The 22,006-nt window shown below is 41.6% G+C and overlaps 1 protein-coding gene across 2 annotated transcripts in view; it reads left to right on the top strand.

The window, feature by feature from the left end:
* Window positions 1–22,006, top strand: part of LOC137344693 (chemokine-like protein TAFA-5) — a 266,481-nt gene that overhangs the window by 88,584 nt on the left and 155,891 nt on the right. The gene's annotated exons all lie outside the window — the stretch shown is intronic.

The raw sequence follows: 22,006 nt of genomic DNA, 5'->3' as shown, positions 1-22,006 counted from the left end.
GTTGTAAGGCTCATTTTCACATATTTGTGGGTAGTATGGTGTACCTTTGCAGAGTTGTGCCAGCTCCACAGTACTGTTAAATACTCTATAAATTCCGATATCCCCCAGCCGAACTGTCCCATCTTTGGTCAGAATGATGTTCCGTGACTTCATATCCCTATGGAGATTTTTTCTATCATGTACATGTTTCAGGGCAGCACAGATTTTCACAAACTAATCCAGGATCTGGTCTTCTAACAATAATACTGCTTTCTGTGCAGTTCATATTTCATATTTATTTCCTGTTGTTTTGCTTCATGTTGCCTTAACACATTCATTTATACCTTAACCTCCATCTTTAAATTATATTTTGTACACAGTGTAAGAACTGTTGTTTTAATGAAGAGATTTTTTTTTTCTAACACATTTTGAACTAAAGATATCTCTGGAATGCTTTCGCTGAACATTTAGTGCATTGTAAATATATATTTTAACAACCGCTTACAGGCCATGATTTCAAAATGGCAATCCTGCAATGTTAAGAAATGTTCTGAGGCAAGAAAATAGAATTCTTTTTAATGAGTTAGTTTTTCAAGTGAGGCGCTTTTTAAAAAAAACAGTTAGGCAATATTTGGACATCAGAAGACCTAGCATTGAGCTCAAAATGTCTAAAAGAACTAGGGATACATTGTTTTAGGGTGGGATCACTGAACTTAGCTGGAAATAATTAAGTATTACTTCTTTTAATTATGATGTATACCTCCTATAAGTATATTTTTTTTAAAATGTGTTACTTTCATATTACTTGCATGGAATTAATTTTGTTCTAATTTCCAATGCAAGAGCAGCAGATTAAAAGAGCAAGCCTCTATAATAAAGGTGTTAGTTCTAGCAGCTTGAGGATTTCACTATAGAGACAAACCTTATCCCTCACTAGACAATTATTTTAAAAATCCATATTAGTTTAAAAATTGTACATGTCTTTTTTGTTCTGTTCAGGAACAGAGGAGGCAGAGAGAAATAAAATCCATTATACGGTTAGGTACTGGATAATTGGATAGGAACAAGTTTCAGAGAATTTATATACATTACCTTTCTTCTTACTGTAGATAACGCCAGAACAGACTTAGAGAGTGAAGCCCACTTGTATGTAACTCCTTGTATTAAAAGGCTTTTTGTATGCAAGGTTTTTGAATTCCCAAAACAGTTGCATCACTTACACTATTTGCTCATTTGTAAGCAAGCCTTTTACATGCTAATCCTGTTTTTAATGCAAAAAAAGTGTTATTTTCATCCTAGCTTCTGTGTCTCCAATGCCAGGACTCCCAGATACCACAAGAAAACACTGCAAATGGAAATGCTGGTTAATATTTGCTGTGCACAGGGACAACTTGTCCCATGATAGTCTAGATCAGTCCTCTGTGTGAGCAGTTAAACTCAAGATGGACTGGAGACTGGTGTTTGATCATCATAAATTCACTTGGAATAATAGCTAACATAACATTTCATTAAGCAAAGTTACACCACAATTGAAGTATTTCTATGTTTTTGGGTTTTGTTCAGTTTCTACACAGGGCAATAGGAACTACACAGGAATGCATGGGAACATTTTGGTAAAAGACTGATGAGCTGGGCTCCTTTTCCCAGACTTCCCAGCTACTGATTCAAAGGTTCACTGCTGCTCTTCTTTCTCTCGTTCTATTTGAGAAAGCAAGAGATTGCAATTAGGCAGGGCTACCCCCATTATACACAAAATTAATTAAAGAAAACCCTGCTAAAACTGTAGTTCTATTTTAATTAGTTTTTTTTCCCCTTATACTATGTGATTTTTCTCAATAAAAGGCTTTTGTATTCTGAAAGGCACAATTGCCCATGAAGTTAATGGACTGTAGAGTAGTTCACCCAGACTAGCCAAAACGCCCATTGACTTCAATGGAAATAAAAATTGGGAGATATGGAAAATGGGCTGTGCACAGCAAATATTAACATCAGGAGAGATGGAAAATGGGCTGTGCCCAGCAAATATTAACATCAGGAGAGATGGAAAATGGGCTGTGCCCAGCAAATATTAACATTGGGAGAGATGGAAAATGGGCTGCCAATTCGCAATCACCCGTCATACAATATCTCAAAATCAAAATTACCCCCATTGTGCGTACATGTGCCCCCGCCGTTAAAGTGTGCTTTATTTCTCTTTCAATTAAACACTGTTGAGAACAGATGGAGCACAGTACATGTCAGATGTGACAGATAGTGAGGTGTAGTGGATGGTAGCGAATGAATGCATTGACCAGTATGATGGGAGCTTCAAGTACGAATCCACTGGAAACTTTCTTCGGGTCTGTAGTTGAATGTTCAAATTGGCACTAGCATGACACTTAACGCCCACTATGGGTTTGGTTTACACCATTACCAGTTTGGAACACTGTAAAAACTTACTGCCATTTTGAACTATGTACCGTAATTGTAATGTTCGTATTTCTTGTTCAAGTTCAAACTTAGCGGATGAATTGCATTCTACATGAAGCTGAATTTAAAGCTGAAGTTCAAGTTTGCCTGAATTCTCATCTTATCATTAACAATGAGGCCCTATTTAATATATTCATTAGCCTGGAAATTATACTGTGCAATATTATCATTACAAGCACTTAGCTCTCTCGTATTAAATTCCTCTGTCTATCATTTTAATAGAGACATTAACATGTTTATTGTAAGTTTTTTTTACCTCTAATATTTTCTTTAAACAGATCAGTGCATCCCTTCAAATAGTGGACAGAGGAATTTGACACAAACGAGCTAAGCTTTCATATAATAATATCACACAGCATAATTTCCAGCCTATTGACTTTAATACTAGGTTATTTTGTTTGCCACCCACCTGATGTATGAGAGAAAATCTGATGCAGAATTTAAGCTGTGTCAAAAAAAGAGATAAAAATAACATTGTGCGAAGCCCTCTTTGTATTACTGCATTCAGGGGAAAATTGAATCCTATTTATAACATGATGGAGAAGAAATTAGTAAACAGGCATAATCGTAGAATCATAGAATGGTTACAGCACATTCTGTGATTCTATGATTGTGCCTGTTTCTCGGGCATAAAATGGATGCAATGCATGCCAATTTAGCAGTGACATGGGTGAATGCCTAAAACAGGCGTTGGGCCCCAATTTACATATTTATGGTGCTTACCGCCTGTTGAAGGACCCAATACAGAAATTAGTTGGCGAACTGCCTGCCCTACTCAGGAATATTCAGCAGCCTCGGCAGCCGCCAACCGAAATTTAAAAAAAAACTTTTTTTATTTAAAAAAAAAAGTTCCTTTGGAGTCGCCAAAACCCTCCACTGTAAACCTGATCTAACCCCTCTTCCTGGAACTTACCTGAGGGCCGCTGCCGGCATGGGAGCCGGTCCGAAATTGAAGTCTTTGCTCGGGTGAGCTGCCTGTGGAGGTGCGACCAGCGCCAAATATGCTGAAGTGGCCCAAGGATCAATTTCCATCGATCCTTGGGCTGCTTGGTTTGAGCGTGATTCGGTCGCACGACGCCGAATATGAGCCCAAAACGGGCTCAGATCAAAATCTACCCTGATGACTGCTTTGAAGTCAGCTTGTACAGGTGCTGTACTTCGGAATATCGGAAATAAAAAGACATGGACAGCTTTCCATATTCATTTTTACCAGCTCCTAGAAATTTGTGTTCATTTTGTAAATATTGCTGATTTCTCTTTGAACTTTGCTAGCAGTATTACTCTGGTATTGCTCTCGTTTCACCTGACTAAGCAGCAACAGCTCTCACTTCTGCTCAGCCAGTAGCATGGTAATGTTGATGGAATGATATCATCGTTCAGTGATGATGTCAGCAAGCCTTTGTACCAACGTAATTTTCTTGCTTACAAGTAAAAAAAAATGAGATGGCATTTAGGCTTTTAAAATTTTGTCCTGGAACTGTCGAAAACTTAATTACCTATTATATACAATGCATTAACTCCAAACACTTAGGGCTTGAATTTAGCAGGCCTGCGGGTTCCCAGCGGGTGGTCCTCCGGGAGCGTCGAAAACGCGAACGGCGAAATTAGTGGGTTGCCCACGCGATCGTAGCAGGCAACCCACTAATAGGATCCAATTACCTGCTCCTCCGGGGTCCACGGCGCTGGCCTGCGCGTCGGTCGGGCTGCGCATGCGCAGTACGATCTGTCAGCTGGAGGCTCTCTAGTTAAAGGGGCAGTCCTCCACTGACAGATGCTGCAACCAATGGGACAAATTGCAGCATGGAGCAGCCCAGGGGGAAGGCTGCTCCCAGTTTAATGATGCCTCACCCCAGGTATCATCAGATGGGGTGAGGAGGAGGGGGAGGACACAGATCTTCCCCCCGGCGTGCGGGAGGAAGCGGCCTGCCTCTGCCACCAAGAAGGCCTGGCTCGAGGTGGCAGAGGGGGTCACCTGCGCCACCAACATATGGCCCACCTGCATACAGTGCAGGAGGCGCTGAAATGACCGCAGTAGGTCCGCCACAGTGAGAACACGAAGTCTTTCCCCTACACTCCGTCTGCCACAACACTGCCCCCACCCCAAATCTCCTTCGGCACCGCCAACACTATTCTGTCACATCACCCTTCATGCCCACTCACACCCCATCCTCATCTTACCTCCACCTACTCACCTCGCCAGTACTCATCCTGCCACTAACACGCGACCCAATCCTCATACAATCTCATTGCTCCATCCCATACTCACCCTCTCGTGCATCTCCCTCACGGCCAGCCTCACTCAACCTGCCACCACCTGTGCTGCAGCCACAGGGCATGCATCACATATGTGCAGTAGGCAGGGTAAGGCAAACGTCTCGTCAGCATGAAGGGGGTGCACAAGGGTGTCTGAGGGTTTGTCATGGGTGTTACCCATATTGAATTTCAGAGCCACAAACAGCACACATTATATTGACACCACCACTGCCATGTCTCTGCGAATCCTGTCCGTTGTGTCCAATAATGCCCGCTCCTGGGTATCACTATGAGGACCCACCACTGATGCCACCCATCGTGTTACTGCAGAGTAGGTGCAGGTGTATTTGCAGGGCTCGTCCGCGCAGACGACTGAGAGACATCGGCGGTGTAGCCGGCTGCACCCTGGAAGGATGCGGAGGAGAAGGTGTGGAGGGCAGTGGTGACTTTGCCAGCGACAGGTAAGCAGTTGGTGCTGGGGCCAGCCAGGAGCAGCTCGGCATGAAAGAGGCTGCAGATCTCCACGACTACATGTCGAGCGAATCTGCGCCTCCCTGTGCACTGCTGCTCGGAGAGGTCCGGGGAGCTGCGCCTCAGTCTGTGGACCCTGTGGCGAGGGTAGTGCCCTCTGCGACGCGTCTCTCTCTGCGGTAGCCCTCCCTCCTGCTGTGCAGGTGGGCGTGCAACCACACCGTGTTGGGGGGATCCACGTCTCTGCGGCGGACGGCGTGGACTGCGAGGCTGCTGGTGCTGGTCATGCTCTTCGTCCTCCGAGGGTGTCCACACACCACCCAACTGGCAGGTGTTGGTCTGAGGGGTTGTGCAGGGTAGGTGTGTGGGTCCTCGGACTGGGGCTGCGGTTTCGTGTCGGTCTGTCCTCTGGCTTGGCCGGGGGGTGGTGGGGGGCAGGGGTTGCCCTATGTGACGCGGTGGCCTCCTGCGTGGGTGAGGGCTCTCCCCCGTGGAGCGCACCTTGGCACCTGCCACAGGCTGCTGGCTGCAACACGCCTGGTTTGAAAGGTACTGTTTCCCCCAGTGTGGGAAACTGACTGCCTTGAACCTAAAATCCCACACTTCCTCTTTTGACAGCTGCTTCAGCTCATTAACTGACCACAACGAGCAAGGTAAGTACTCTCAAGTGGAACCCCGCTGGCTTTAATTGCCTGCGGGATTCCCACCAGCGGGGCTTGCGCGCGCAGCCCCGCACGTCAGCGCGGTACCCGGAAGTGGCCGGGATTTCGTCGCGATCCGGTCACGTGACCGGAGATCGGGATTTTCGGGGCCACCCCGCTGGAAACCCGCAGGTAACCCGACCCTAAAATCGAGCCCTTATTTTCAGACAAGAATTTTAATTAAAAGAAACTTGAGCTCAAGGGAAGAGTGCTCTAAAACAATGGTTAGAACAACCTCTTCACTGTACATAGGAAAACGGTTCACATTTATACAGTTTAATTAGTAATGTCTGTCTATCATAGAATATGGGCGTACATGTACATTCTTTATTAGTTCAAGTGGTTAGTCAATCAAAATAGGGAACCCACCCTCTGGTTCCTCATGACTGCCTCGTGATTCTTTTAAACATTGTCTGGGAAAGCACGTTTCCTTAGTAACAGTTTTTCTTATCAGTGGGCCTGTACCTAGTCTCAAGGCTATATGGTCATTCATTTCCGTTAGTCAGACAGTTATCTCATAAGCAGACAATAGCTCTTCTGTGTGTCTTTGGTGAGAACTAAAACATAAGCTTTCTATTATATTCAGCTGGTCAGCTAACATGGTCAACTTATCCATCATGCTTTTCTTCTTTTTTTTGGTTTTAAGGGTATTAGGAAATTAATATGGTCAGCTTTATGGTTTAGGTGCATTAGAAAGTTAATTTGGTCAGGCATTTCTTTATGGTTTTCCACACTACCACCCCATAAAGAAACCACAAGTACCCTGTAGTGATAGCAACTGAGTAATGCAATACAGGAGAAATTTCTATGGTCCAGTAAGTACTTTCTGGTGGGCCAAAGAGATAAGCTTGCTATCGCTATGCCTAACTTCAGTTCTATTGAGTGGGCAGTTGGAAGGTGTGACATAAGAGTTCTTGTTAATATCACAAAGCTGAAACATGACATTTTAATTTCTTTTTTCACACTTTCCAGTTCTAAGTGGTAAAATCACAGACAAAAATGTGTGCTTTGTCCCCTCAACACATAAAAAAAAATATTGATTCTTTTGTAGCACTACATTGAACAATTTTTCAGGATTGAAGATGTGAAAACAATCTATGGAACAAAGCTATTCATATTTTACCCTGTGTTTCAGCACATCCCTAGTGAATACAAACCTGTGTATACTTTGTGTGTACTTGATTGATGGTGGGGAATATAAATTCAAATATGTAATTAAGTGCATGTTTGGTTGATAAAGATACTGACCTGAATAAGCTTGAGATGATTGAACCTGCAGGTTGTAAGTAAAGATATAAGAAAATGTATTCAACATAGCACAAAGCAAGGCCTGAGTTTTCGAATTTGTTTGAGGTCTTCTATTCCAGCACAGAAACTGTTGCTTTTGTGGATGATATGATAATATTATAATAGCCTCCCTCAACCTTCAATCATTGTGATTTCAGCACTACTTTTAATTTCCATTAGCACTGTTTTCATTTCACTAATGCAGTGATACTGTGAAAACACCCCATTGATGGAATCACTGTAGTCAAAGATATCAATATACTATGTGCTTTTGTTATGCAGGCTTTCATTATTTCAGTTCTTAGCTACTACCTCTAACCCCGCCCCCCCATTGGTGCTACTGTATCTCTCCATCCTCCCCCCTGCCCCTCCACTGTTGTGTCCCAGTGTTATGGAGGATGATTCCACGAGGCACATTAAACACAGCACTCTGTTCAACAATGTTAAAATCATAGTAACAATAATGCCATTTTGAAAAGATCATTTATTTAAGCAGTTTTTAATTTCATTCAGTATAAAATCATTATAGGTGGGAACAGGGCAAGTGGGCAGTTGAAATTGCAAAAATCGACTTCCCGCCTCATTCCCGCCAGAAACCCATCGACCGCTACTTTTACCGTGGAGCTGACTCGGGTCGTAAAACTTAGCATTGGCTTCATAAACAGACTGAGATGATTGGAAGCTCTAGTTAAAGGGCCAGTGACCTTCAGGCACTTAGGTCATTAGGATCTGTGTGCTATGTGAGTAGTGCATTTTCAAGCCAGCTATGAGCTTCCAGTTTGTTACTTTCTGATTTTATCTTTTCCTCACCTACCCTCATTAAGCTCTCACTGCTTATCATGGGTGCTGTTTTTTCTTCACTCCTTTGAATGGACGAACAGCTGGAGGAAGAAGCGAAGAGGAGCAGCAGCCGGAGGAACCAGTACAAGCAGCAGTTGGGCTTGTTGGAAGACAGCAGGTGAGGAGGGCTGCTCGTAGAAGGCCTTACCCAGTCCACTGGGTGTATAGACCGAGCTACCTTCTTGGATATTTCCAAGGAGCATTGCAGGAGGAGGCTGCGGTTTACCAGGCAGCCTGTCGCTGATCTATGCAGCCTTTTGCAGCAGGACCTGCTGCCTGCTGGACCATTGGCTTGCCATTGGCTGTCAAAGTCACTCTTCACTTTTTCGCCACACACTCCTTTCAGGCAGCTACAGGCGATATCATCTGCATCGCCCAGTCTGCAGTGCACAGCTGCATCAAGCGGGTCACCAATGTCCTCCATGCCAGAGCAAACCAGTGCATTACCTTCCCAATGGATGCCACAGCCAGAATGAGAGAGCTGTGAGAATTGCAGTAGTGGTCAGCTTTCCTCATGCCCACGGCATAATAGACTGCACTCATGTAGCTATCAAGGCACCGGGAGATGAGCCAACAGGTTATGTGAACAGGAAGATTCCTTTTCATCAACGTTCAACATGGTGTGTGATCACTACAGAAGGATAATGCTAGTCTGCACCAGATTCACTGACCGCTGCCACGTCGCCTTCATCCTGCGACACTCACCCACTGCCCCCCACCCCACTTTTCCTCAACCCCACCACACCTGAGCAACACAGGTACAATGAGAGCCATGAGACAACCAGGAACATCATAGAGCATACACTTGGCATTTTGAAGCATAGGTTCAGGTGCCTTAATTGCCCTGGGGGCTCCCCCAGTTTGGCCCAGAGAAAGCGGGCCTTATTATTGCAGTTTGCTGCATTCTGCACAACCTGACAATGCAGGGAGGATTGGAGTTGGAGGAGACACAGCAACAAGAAGCATCATCATCAGATAAGAAAGAATTGGATGAAGGCAAAGGTGAACCACAAGGAGGGCCAACAGAGCTCATTGCAGCTAGAAAGGCCAAGGAGCAGTTGATAGAGCAGCGCTTTCAGTGAACTCCTCAATCCCCTTGCCTGAAAGTTCACAAAAAGCTCCTCAGTATTAACAGTATTTGTTACCCCCTTCACCACTCCCTTCATTCTGCATCCACTTCACAACACTGTCCATCTCCACCCCTTGCCTCAGCTGAATGTTGCTGGAACCCTCATCCATGCTTTTGTCACCTCCAGACTTCATTATTCCAGAGCTCACCTGGCAGGCCTCCCATCCTCCACCCTCCATAAACTTGAGCTCATCCAAAACTCTGCTGCCTGAATCCTAACCCGCACCAAGTCCTGCTCACCCATCACCCTTGTGCTTGCTGACTTACATTGGGTCTCGGTCCTTGTATGCTATGGCACTTGAAATGCCATAGCATACAAGGCTACGGACCAAATGCTGGAATATGGGATTAGAGTAGACAGGGCTTGATGGCCGGCGCGGACACGATGGACCGAAGGGCCTCTATCCGTGCTGTATAACTCTATGACTCTATGACTCTATGACCAACACCTTAAATTTAAAATTATCATTCTCGTGTTCAAATCCCTTCATGGTGTTGCCCCTACTTACCTATGTAACCTCTTCCAGTCCAAGAAGCCTCTGATAACTCTGCGTTCTTCCAATTCTGGCCTCTTGTGCATCCCCCGCTTCCTTCGCCCCACCATTGGCGGCCGTGCCTTCAGCCATCTAAGCCTGAAGCTCTGGAATTTTCTCCCTAAACCTCTCCAACTCTTCACATCTCTCTCCTCCTTTAAATCCCTTGGCTGCCATCTTCCGCATGGCCTGGGCTTTTAAAAAGATGAAAGTACAAATAAGAAGAGCGGCAAACATGCAGAAGAGACAAGGGACAGGGTTAGGGAGAGACTGACAAAAAGAGTGCTGAAGAGTTATCTATTTATTCTGCAATTTTATATTTGATCTTTAAAACCATAGGTGGTCTCTATGAATTAACTCTCCTGGTGGGACAAAAAGAATGGAAAATTATGCAGGCTGTGCTGAACCCTGACCAAATTCCCAAAGTGCTCCAATTGTCAAAGCTCCGCATTGAGTTCTAATTCATAAAATTTATCACTATATTGAAAATATTTTTCAGGTTACTTCCTATCCCTGCCCCCAAAGTACAATAATAAACTAATTTAATTTTATTTATTTTAAAAATTACCTTCTGTGAAGACTGCTCTCCAATTTCTCAGGTGAGCTGCCTCTGGAGGTTTTTGGCTGCCAGTTTGACAATCCCCTTGGTAGGGGCAAGTGGAAATTGTTAGACTTTTACCTGTTTGTCATGAACTTGTTTGAAACTTGCTCATGATCCTTACCTGTGTTAACCAAATAAGTTGTAGCTCACCAACCTACTTGCGTGGCATCAGCTTCCAACCCAGCTCCCACACGTCAGTATGCTTCCCTCCACTATTGTTGCTGCTGCTCTTTTTCAGTCACTCTTTCTAGGAATGACGGAGAAAGGCTGTAAGTTTGTTTCTTGACATTCTCACTACCAGTAAAATGATCTTTTATCTTCAGTGACACTTGGTATGCTGGGACTGATGTACTCAGACGCTGTTATTAGAGGAAGGTTTTTATTTATGATTAGATGGTCCATCTACTCCTCAAATCAATAAGGTTCTTAGACGTTGAGGCCAGCGTTCATAGTTTGTTCAGCATACAGTACATGCAATAGTACTTAACATACACTTAACAGATGGCACTCACAACCGCACCAGTGAGTGGATAGGCTGGGGACTCATGTGTTACAGTTCTGAACTCAGCATACAGGTTGATCAGACCTTTTTTGAATCCAAGATATCTATACTAGCTGCCATTTTTTATACATTTTGTTCACCCCATCTAAGTGACAATCCACATAATTATATAAAAGTTAAAATACAACTCCATATAAGGAGAATTTAATTTAACATGTACCTTATCACTTTAGTTAATAAACACATTTCCTTACTTAACAAGCGCTTTTTCCGTTGAGCTGAGATTGGTATAACTCCCTTACTTCTTATCAATACTTTTGCTCTTGTTATATATAATTACTATTCTACCAAGTGAAACCTTTAATTATAAGTCTGTCTTTGATTCTGTATCATTCGGTACCAGTTAATCTCCTGATTCCACAGAAACTCCAACTTAAAAGATGATGTTTACCCAGATATTTTCCTTTTGCAGGACTAACTGCTTCCCCTGCACCTTTTATCAATGAGTACAGCTCACTGAAACTTAGGAACCAGTATACAGTATGTCTTTAATGAAGTTCCCTCATTATTACTTCATCCTGAAACTGACCATTGCTATAGGGTCAGGCTCAATTTAAAAGCTTCAGTGGTCACTACTTCAAAATTGAATCATACTTCCCTACTTTATAGCAGTATAACTCATTTAGAGGCCAAGAATATAATGACAAAAATAGTCAGCATGGATTTCGAAAAGGAAAGTCATGTTTAATCAACCTTATTGAATTCTTTGAAGAAATAACTGAAAGAATAGGCAAGGGCAATGCAGTGGATGTGGTAAACATGGACTTTGAGAGAACCCGAGAAAGAGACTCATGACAAATGTCAGGGCATATGGAGTTAGGTCGCAGAATAGATTGAATGGTGGCTGCAAAACAGAAAACAGAGGGTAAAAGTTAAGGGAGGTTTCTCGGACTGGCAGAAAGTGGGAAGTGGTAACCCGCAAGGATCTGTGCTGGGACCACTGTTGTTTACCATACCATATACATAAGGATATGGACTCAGAAATTGGAGATATGGGGGTTAATTTTAACACCCAAGAATGGGTGGGCTGGGGGCGGGTGGGTAGTAAAAATTGTTGAAATCTTCAGCAGGAGCGCATCCAGGCTACGACACTTTCGAATTTAACCCAGGCACGTTTGGATGCGCGCACGCAACAGAAACATGGAAGTCCCGTCCCCACTTAAAGCCGGCTAGCTGATACTTAAAGGGGCAATGTACCTCATGATGATAGTTGGGGCACTTAATTCTTTGTGTATTAGAAATGTAAAATGAATTTAACTTTACCTGTTCAGGTTTCCCATCACTTCTGATTCATGTCAGATGAAAGCAGGTGAGAAGGGCCGGATCCATGAGGTGAGTGCCTTTATTGTGCTGCTTGTGGACCAGGAGGAGCAACAAGCTCACCTGGCATGACAGGACCCCCGCGATTGGCTGACCACCCCCGCTGGTGGACCCACCCCTCCCCGATCTTCTCCGAGGCCCACCTAATGTTGTCCACGTCCCTCCACCCCCCGATTTCTTCCACGATCTCTCTCTCCATCCCTCCCTCCTCTCCAATTTTTGGCTCCTTTCCCTCCTGACAGGCAGCCAGCCTGTCAATCTGGAAGCACAAATGCTAACCTTCAGAAAGCGCTGCACTCACTTGACTTCCGGGTTCCCCATGCGAATATCTACCCACGTGCTGTGTTCCCAGCTCTGAGCTAAAATCATGCCCATAGTGTCGAATTGAGAGGATGCAACTCATGAAAGATTGAGCAGGCTGGGGTTCTTTTCTCTGGAAAAGAGAAGACTAAAAGGAGACCTGATAGAGGTCATTAAAATTATGAAAGGGTTCAATAGGGTAGATTTGGAGAAACTGTTTCCATATGTGGGTGAATCCAAAACAAGGAGGCATAAATATAAGATAGCCATTAATAAATCAAATAAAGAATTTAGAAGGAATTTCATTGCACAGAGAGTAGTGAGAATGTCAAACTCGCTGCCAGATGGAGTGGTTGAAGCAGATAGCATTAACGCATTTAGGGGCATGCTTGATGCATATATGAGGGAGAAGGGAATAGAAAGATAGGGGGCAGGATGGGAGGAGGCTCATGTGGAGTATAAATGCTGGCATAGACCAGTTGAGCCGAATGGCCTGTTTCTGGGCTGTAGACTCTATGTAAACAGAATGGGGCAGGCTGCTCATGTATCTTTTTTGAGAATATGTACAGAAAACGCATGCAATAATATCACTCGATGAGTATCATAAAAAGGACCATTAGTGATATTTTGTCACCAGCACTAATGAAAAGCACTTTCTAAAATGATTGTGTAAAATGTATGCATATTTATAAATGCATTCTATTTTGAGATTTGCATATTTTTAATGCTTCTATTTGAATTCTTATTTAATTTTAGTAAGAAAACAACAGTTCACATGAAATTGAAGAGTAATAAGGCCATCCAGTTCCATACCTTTTTAATAGAGTTCCCAAGTAACAGTGTTTGCTAGCCAATCACTCAGGTTACACAATCATTTCTTGTGTTGTCCTTGATTATATGTCTACAATCTAGAACCGAGAACATTTCAATTCATTTCTTCTTGTGATACGATTTACAACATTGAAAAAATAGTGTAAGAGCAAGTAGAACGCAATGATCCTTCTGGGTTATTTTGCAGAGGTCATAACTCATCTCCAAGCAGAAACAAGTGTTCATAGCATTCATAATTTTTTTTATTTAAGTATTTTGTACTGATTTATGCCCTAACTGTCAAGCTGCCATAATTCTTTGAAATGCATTTATTATCGGAAATGACCTTGATGTTTTGCTGTTTCGATGGATATTTTTCTTTATGCAGGTCAGCTAGTGCGAGTGCCAGATATGCATCATTACACCTTTTGTGGTATAAATATGCAGACTATTGAGGTATGCAGCTTACCGATAGATGACACTCAAGTTATCGACGGAAACTTATGAAAAAAAATCAATCATAATCATAAAGTTTATGATGAATTTCATGTTCCTGTCAGGCTTATCGGTTACTTATATTTATAATGGACTTTGTAGTATCAAAACATTAATAAACAAGATGCATATACCTAGGCACAAAATATTGCTTTGAAACCAGAATCATTTATTATTCTTGCATTCAAACTTTAAATTTAATAATGTTAAGAGTCTCCGTTTAAGGCCCTCTTAAAGTTATTGCAGAAATGCATAATTCTATACCCCAAAAAATTACAATGGTTTTATTGATTTTTATTTTAGATATGTTGTAAAAATCAGTCTTACGTGGTTTGTTTGCCAAGTTCAAAGATATATTCATACTTTAGTTAAGCATAGTAAATGTTTCAGCCCTGTCACAGGCCCATTTAGTTCTTCAGAAGCAATGTTGACCGTGTTAAGTTCTTGTTGCTGTGATATTTTTTGTTTAGTGGATTTTTTTGTGTACCAATGGCGTTAATTTTTTTGAATAATTAAACTTGTGCAATGACCATTGTGATACAACACCTCATTGGATCATGAAAACTCTTATCAATGTGCCATAATATAATACATCGCATTATGGGATTACATCTTAAGCAAGTACCCACAATAAACGTTCAATAAGGTTTTTCACCAATTTTATTGTGTGATGGATACTATTAGTGTGATGAAATATTTCTAAAATTCATGGATCCGACCAATTGTAAGACACTCGTGACTTTGGCCTTCAAATTACATTGTGCGACTATTAGTGTGTGGACATGCTCACATGAAATTCATTTGTCTGTTATTGAGTGAGGCATTAACACGTTTAACCTATTTATCTTGCTTCTCTTAAAATAGCACACAACTAAGTCTGACATAAACATGTTAAACATTCATTTGGTAATATTCGTAATTTCAAGGCCTTTGCCCAAGATGCGGCTGTTGAATGGGTAGAATAACTCTTAATTCTACCCCTGGACTCTTTGGTGGAAAGATAGTAACAATGCATCATACCTTGTAATATCTATATTGTTATCCATTGTTTAGTTAATGGTTATCCTAGAGTCCAAGGGCAATATGTGATGAATAATTGCCACGATTTCCAAAGTTGTTCAGTTTGGTTAATACAGAGCCTTCTTTTAATATATAGTCGTCTTTCTTCATTATATCTGCAGGGAGAAAGTGAAATGTAACTCAGTAAGAAGTTACTGAATTACATTTCAACGATATGTGCACAAATCGTTGAAGGTGGCAGGGCAGGTTGAGAAAGTGATTAAAAAAGCATATGGCTTTATAAATAGAGGCATAGAGTACGAAAGTATGGAAGTCATGATGAACCTTTATAAAATACTGGTTCGGCCACAACTGGAGTATTGTGTCCCGTTCTGGGCACTGCACTTTAGGAAAAATGTGAAGCCTTAGAGAGGGTGCAGATGAGATTTACTAGAATGATTCCAGGAATGAGGACTTTAGTTATGTGGATAGACTAGAGAAGCTGGGGTTGTTCTCCTTTGAACAGAGACAGTTGCAAGGAGATTTGATACAGATATTCAAAATCATGAAGGGTCTAGACAGAGTAGATAGAGAGAAACTGTTCCCATTGGCGGAAGGGTCAAGAACCAGAGGACATAGATTTAAGGTGATTGGCAAAAGAATCAAAGGTGACACGAAGAAAAACTTTTTTACACAGCGAGTGGTTAGAATCTGGAATGCACTGCCTGAGGGGGTGGTGGAGGCAGATTCAATCATGGCTTTCAAAAGGGAACTGGATAAGTACTTGAAAGGAAAAAATTGCAGGGCTACGGAAATAAGATGGGGGAGTGGGACTAGCTGGATTGCTCTTGCACAAAGCCGGTGCGGATTTGATGGGCCGAATGGCCTCCTTTAGTGCTATAACCTTTCTATGATTCTATAAGAACTTAGGATAAGAATCAAGGGTAGAGGGTAAGATGTTGGGGGGGAGTTTGCAATGTTGCAGCACCTCCCCACCTCCCCGCGCCCCCCCCACCATTTTTACTTGCCTGACTCCAGGAGCGGGAAGGCCGTTCACCTGGAAGGAGTGGAGGCCTAATTTAAATGGCATTGTTGCGTCCCGATGACATCATTGGGATGCGTAGGCCATTTTAACCACATGCCCAACTGCAGACTGCACAGTCTCTGGACTGACAGCAAAGGCTTATGGCAGCAAGGAACCAGGCCCAGGTAAGTAACTTTAAAAATTTACTTGTGGGCCAACAGGAACAGGAGTGCTTCCCTCCCTCCTTCCCTCCTGAAAGCAAACTTGCCGATTCTCCCCCCAAATCCCTAATTACCTTGTCGGGCACAGTTTCCATGGGTCCCTGGTTGGGGCCTGACCACACCCCCACCTCGGCCAATTTTGACTGCCCCTGCCGGCGGTGACGCCATTCCCACTTGGGTGGGAGTCTGAGTCAAGGCATGCAAATGAGGCCCAGGAGTTAAGACCACTCGGGCCTCACGATCCGGGGGCCTGACAGTTCGCTGCCGAATTGGCCCCCACACTCCAGATTCCAACCCTGAGTTAAAAACGGCCCTGAAATGCTACTAATAGTGCAGTTTCCATGAAAACGTTTTTTTTTTCTTCTTTCTATTTTCTTCTTGGGATGTGGCAAATACTGGCCCATCCCTAGTTGCCCTGAGGGCATTAAGAGCCATCCACAGACTGGAGTCACAGGTCGGCCAGAGGAGGTAGAGGTGGCTGGTTCCCTTCCCCGAAGGACATCAATGAACCAGTTGGACGTTTATGAGAATCTGATAGCTTTCAATAACCACTTCCTGGCATTAGGCCAGAAATTAAGTGATTTATTGAATTTATGGTGGCAACATGGCCCCTGATAGAACAAAGTTTGAATCTAGATTCAAACAAGTTTTGAAGGTAACGCAGTATATAACTGATGTTACATGAAACAGGATCACCAATTGTGTGGGGCATTGTAAAATTAATCTTTTCCACTTAGTGTTACAAAAACTGAGATGAAAGGCCTTGCTGGAACAAACAATGCCTGTCAACAGCCAAGATGTGAAGTGCAGTGAGACTGGGATTGGATGGAAAATTTAAATGTGAAGTTGGGAAACTAGACCTCTTCTGTTGAGTAGAGAGAGGGAATTTTGTACAAGGTAAAGAATGTGAGAAAACCAATTGCAGGACCAATAAGGGATTATCAGGATTAATGCTCTTCTGTCTGTTTCATTTTTCTGAATTATTTGTGGAGTTAGCAGAAAAAGTGAAACAGCATTAAAAAAATCACTGAGAGGCTGCAGTTCTTGAGAAGAACCTGTGACAGAGCAATGACAGGTCAGTGATCAGATTAACAATGGAAATCTTATTTGAGTGCAACATACTGGTGTTACAGCAAGAAATAACAGGTAACAGGATATTTTAACATTGGAATTCCTATAGGAAATGTTTACATAGCAGTTTTCAATGGAGTATCTGACCTACATAAGAATTGTAATAAATTATAGCTAATATAAAAATGGCATGATAATGCATATACTTTGATAGTACACTTTTTGATAATCTCGAACTTCAAAGTCACATTTTTTTGATTTGCTTCTATTGGATGTCATACTTTTTGATTTGCTCAAAATTTATATTCAACAAACCACAACCTAATTGCCAAGCAGTGCAATCAAAATCTACCAATCAAGTCATTCAAATTTTTCTTTCAAAACCTTTTCCGACTTCCACCAATCAGAATTCAATGCCTACAATACTGAGCAAAATCCATCAATAATAATTTAAAAAATTGAAACTGGATCAAAGAAATCATTCAAAATAATTTTTGACAATTTTCTTTTCTCGCAAATGTTTCCCTCAGCTTGCTGGCTAGACTTGGATTAAAAATACAAGCTATAATAATTCACATAAAAAAATGAAAAATTGGCAAAAATTTTAACCTGATAAAACTGTCTCACTCCTGTTAAAAAGGCATTTATTAAGTTTTTCTCTCTAAGACCTAAGGGGCTTAGGGCTTGATTTACTAGCCCAACCTGAACTGCTCCTCGCCTGTCAGTCCCTGTTCTTGGCCCACCATGATCCCGATGTGTTCTTTGCCCATCAGGCCTGCATCTCATAGTCCATTCCTCAAACTCCCTGACCTGTTCCTATCCCCTCACGGCCTTGTCAGCTTAAAGCCAGTTTGTATCAATAACATACTTATAATGTCATCAAGTATGGGATAAACTCATTTAGTGCTGAAAACTTGCTTTAAGCTAGCAACATACCCTAAGGGGCAAGGAATATTCCTGGGGGAAGGATTGGTTTGAGGGTGTGATTCTCAGCCAACCTCCCCTCGTTGCTGAAAATGCTAAGAAAACCTCTCCCACAGCTCCCACACCCCAAGACACTCCACCTGCCTCTATTCCCCTTGGCCATCCCCAGTTGCCAGTGCTGTAAGACCCTGAGGGTCGAATGTTAAACAGGTGCTTGATCCGATCCAGTCAGTTTCCTGATGGGTGGGTTAGGTTAAAATTATCCACCAACACTTTGTTATCGATGCAAAATAATTTTTTTTGAAAGACAAATAAAGCTAGTCAGGAGCCTTCAATTTACCAGCTGATTGACCCCAATGGTTAACAATTAGCTGGAATTGCCTATTAAGAGCAGTGGCTTCAATAGATGGGCCAGGTTAGCAGCTAAACATCACAACCATGCTCCAGATCCCAGACAACCAGGGAGCAAAGCCATGGGTGCATATTAATATGCTTATTTTAAATTACAATGAAAATGTTAAAATTAAACACTTTTGGGAGCAACATTTTATAAAAGTTGAAGATATACTTTTTCCTTTGATGCTGTTTGAGCAATTATACTGAGTAGGGTAAGAACACACTTCAGATTTGAAATCTTTCATTAAGCAACAAGTGATTTGATCTTGTTTATCAAATAATTTTTACACAAAATAGCATTATCTGGTTAGAACTATTTGGCTGTGTTTGGTTTAGATTTTGTTCTCTGGATCCTCATGCTTAAACCCAATACTCCTTATCTACCTGGTTTAAAAACTATTTGATGTACCTCAAGTGTTGTAGAATAATATGGTAAATCCACTGAGATTCTTCAAAAGCAAAGTCACTTTTAAAACTCAATTTAAAAAAAAATCTTCCTGTTTGTAAGTTGGTCTTCTGCAATTGGGTGCAAGAAATAGACGTGCCATATCATTTTTTTTTTTAAAAGACTGCTGTCACATATTTCTATTTTTGTTTCATTTGTTTCGTGTCAGTAAAGAAATTGCTTTGTCAGTAAATTGGCCTTGTCTGTCAGAAAAGTATCCTGCAAAATGGTTGCAAGTCCTCACCTCAAGATACCTGTACCTTTACTTTATAAATCATTGTCACTTGCGATCAGAAACAACCTTTTCATTCATCAGAAGATCTTATGGTCTTGATTTTCTCCTCAGCACAAGGTCATCAATATTACTGGGATCAGAAAAAGTGTAAGTTTTTGGGGCTGGATGGTTATTAATTCTGCAACTTTTTTCGTGATGAGAAATTGGTGAAGTGGCTTTGGGGAAAGGGTGTGCCAGTCTAAATAGGGTGGGCAGTGTGATTTATTGTCCACTTCTATATTGGCCCAGATTTTGCTGTAGCAGGGCATCTAATGGCGCTTGCCGTTACTTAGACTTGCCCTTGCATGTTTAGGTTCTTTAATTTTTTGTGTGACAAGTTGCTGGAAGTGCAAATTGACAACGTCGCAGTGAGGGAAACAGGGCATCTGGGACCTGAATGAACAGGGCAAGCAACTTTGTATCTCCTTAACCAATCAGATTGAAGGATTGAGAAATAAGCAGCACAAGGACTAAGAAGGAAGTGTAAATTAGAGTGGGTGAATTCAATGTCAAATCAGGTACAGAAAGAGAAATAGAGAGGGAAAGAAAGATTGGATTAAGAGAGAGAAAAAAGAGACAGGAAGGAAAAAATAAACAAAAAATTTAAATTTGACATTTTTAAAATCAACAAAAATTAATAGCTGAAGGAATGAGACTCCACACTCATTAATTTTGAGTGCCAGAGAGATTGATTGGCAGTAATTATCAATTATAACATCGTTAAAAGGGTACTTGCACTTGAAATTACAAGTCTTAACTTTCTGCGGTGGGTTTAGTTCATATCTACCACGCAAATACAGCAACTTCACGCCATTCAATGCATTTCAATGAGGCAGGCAGTGAATTGCAGTTTTTGGGAAGCTAACAGTGGAGCGGCGCAATTCGGACAGCAACTTTTGGATATTAGCATTTAACTGCGCATCTGGTCTTTGCCTGAAGTTGCTGTAACGTTTACTCATAAATAATGGTGAGCACCATTAGCCTCACTGTTATTTTGACAGCAAATTCTGACCCAGTGTGTCATTTCATGAAAACATTAGCTGAAGTAAAACAAAAATAAAACTAATGAGCACATCAGAGACATGTAAAATGCAAAAATCAAAAAAGTATTTTTTTCTGCATTTGGGCTCGTGTCCAATAGTGTTGTATTAATATTACCATTTGGAGGTTTTGTATTTATTCCTTCTCGGTACAATTGTACAAAGTGGTTATCTAAATTCCATTTGTGCGGCATCCACACACTTAAATATGACCCAGATAACCTTTTTTTTCCTGAAAAGTAATGTTTGTGTATATAGATGGAAATTAGGCACATTGACAATCAGTTTTTCAGTACTACATGAAAATGGATAAATACAAAAAATTGGTAAATTTGTCCAAAACAACAAATGTTCAAATATTCATGGGAGGAGGTTTCCTCTATGGGACCTGAGTAATCTGTTTATAAAAAGGTGTTTACAATTGTTCTCCAGGTAGCACAGACGAAGTCTCCTCCTTCATTAGAAGTGTGCAGGCTATTTTCTTTGCTCCACCATTGGTGGCCGTACCTTCAGCTGCCTAGGCCCTAAGCTTTGGAATTCCCTTCCTAAACCTCTCTGCCCCTCTCTGCCTCTCTCTCCTCCTTTTTAAGATGCTTCTTAAAACCTACCTCTTTGACCAAGCTATTATCCTAATATCTCATATGTGATTTGATGTCAAATTTTATTTGATAATCACTTCTGTGAAATGCTTTGGGATGTTTTACTGCATGAAAGGCGCTATATAAATGCAAGTTGCTGTTGTTGAGTATGAGACCCCGAACTATTTGTTATATTAATACCATGTAATGAAAAACAATTTTTTTCAGAAAAATTATTCTTTTCAGTCCTTTTTTATTTTTATTTATGGTTTGCATGCAGACTCTGCTGGTTTTATTAAAAGTTTTATTCCAATATTTTCCTTTGTATGTCAGTTTTAACATTTGTCATCATTGTTAGAAAAATGTTTACAAATTCACTAAAACTGTGCCGGAAAGAATCAGAATGGGTGTCCTTCGCAGGTTCCTCACTTTCCATTTCCAGTTGATCTTGTCTCTAAGTATTTGCTCCATTTTTGTTGGTGCCTGGCTTAGAAGTTATCCATCTCTGCAGGGCTGTTGAAGAGATCAACTTCTCTGCACTTGAATATTTTCAATTGGTATGTCATTCTAGAGATATTATCATGCTTTTTCTCGGAGCACGGATTTCGGGTTGATTAAATTTTTCTCCACACCACAAGGTGAAGTATTTTTTTCCTTTTGATACTTGACCTTCCTGTTTCTGCAAACTGTCTAGTGATTTTCCTCATATATGTTGGAAACACGGACTGTTACTTGCTGCAGTTAGCCTGATATAAATCATCAATTTCTACTTCAGCTAGTATTGCTAGAGATTCTATCAGGGCTTTTTTCAAAAATTCATGACGCAGCCCCTGACCCCAATGCCTCAGTGGATGCATGCACCTGATGTTGTGACACTGAGTCAAATAGACTAGGAAGCCTCCAGGTTCTGTCCGGGACTCTGGTGAATTAGCTGATCTGTCTTGAAGTGGCAGTGGGAGTATTAGAGTTTATGTTTCCACTTGTGGGGGAGTCCAAAATGAGGGGCCAAAAATATAAGATAGTCACCAATAAATTCAATAAGGAATTCAGGAGAAACTTCTTTATTTAGAGAGTGGTTAGAATGTGGAACTTGCCACTGCGTGGAGGATTTGAGGCATTTATAGGGAAGCTAGATAAGTGCATGAGGGAAAAATGAATAGAAGGATATGTTGTTAGGGTGAGATGAAGTAAGGTGGGAGGAGGCTTGTGTGGATCATAAACACTGGCATTGACCTGTTGGACCGAATGGCCTGTTTCTGTGCTGTAAAAACTATGCATTACACT

The sequence above is a fragment of the Heptranchias perlo genome, chromosome 27 (genome assembly GCF_035084215.1).
Source record: "Heptranchias perlo isolate sHepPer1 chromosome 27, sHepPer1.hap1, whole genome shotgun sequence".
NCBI lineage: Eukaryota > Metazoa > Chordata > Chondrichthyes > Hexanchiformes > Hexanchidae > Heptranchias > Heptranchias perlo.
This window is presented reverse-complemented; position numbering and strand designations above follow the sequence as displayed.